Source organism: Etheostoma spectabile, chromosome 6, assembly GCF_008692095.1.
Source record: "Etheostoma spectabile isolate EspeVRDwgs_2016 chromosome 6, UIUC_Espe_1.0, whole genome shotgun sequence".
NCBI lineage: Eukaryota > Metazoa > Chordata > Actinopteri > Perciformes > Percidae > Etheostoma > Etheostoma spectabile.
The window spans coordinates 16,192,124-16,192,549 of record NC_045738.1 but is presented as its reverse complement, the minus strand read 5'-3'; the positions used below and the strand labels follow the sequence as shown (position 1 = coordinate 16,192,549).

The following is a 426-nucleotide window of genomic DNA, read 5'->3' as shown; positions in this document are numbered from 1 at the left end:
TGACTTAGTACTTGGTGGCAAAACACTTATTGGCAATCAGGTCAGACGTTTCTTGTAGTTGGCCACAAGGATGCACACATCTCAGGAGGGATTTTGTCCCACTCTTTGCAAATCTTCTCTAAGTCATTAAGGTTTCGAGGCTGACGTTTGGCAACTCAAACCTTCAGCCCCTCCACAGATTTTCTATGGTATTAAGGTCTGGAGACTGGCTAGGCCATGCCAGGACCCTAATGTGCTTCTTCTTGAGCCACTCCTTTGTTGCCTTGGCCGTGTGTTTTGGGTCACTGTCATGCTGGAATACCCTTCCACAACCCATTTTCAATGCTCCGGCTGGGGGAAGCAGGTTCTCACCCAAGATTTGATGGTACGTGGCCCCGTCCATCGTCCCTTTGATGTGGTGAAGTTGTCCTGTCCCCTTAGCAGAAA

General features: G+C 49.1%; 1 protein-coding gene across 2 annotated transcripts in view; it reads right to left on the bottom strand.

The window, feature by feature from the left end:
- The window catches only part of pear1 (platelet endothelial aggregation receptor 1), a 49,132-nt gene that overhangs the window by 37,787 nt on the left and 10,919 nt on the right, over positions 1 to 426 (bottom strand). The window lies entirely within an intron of this gene.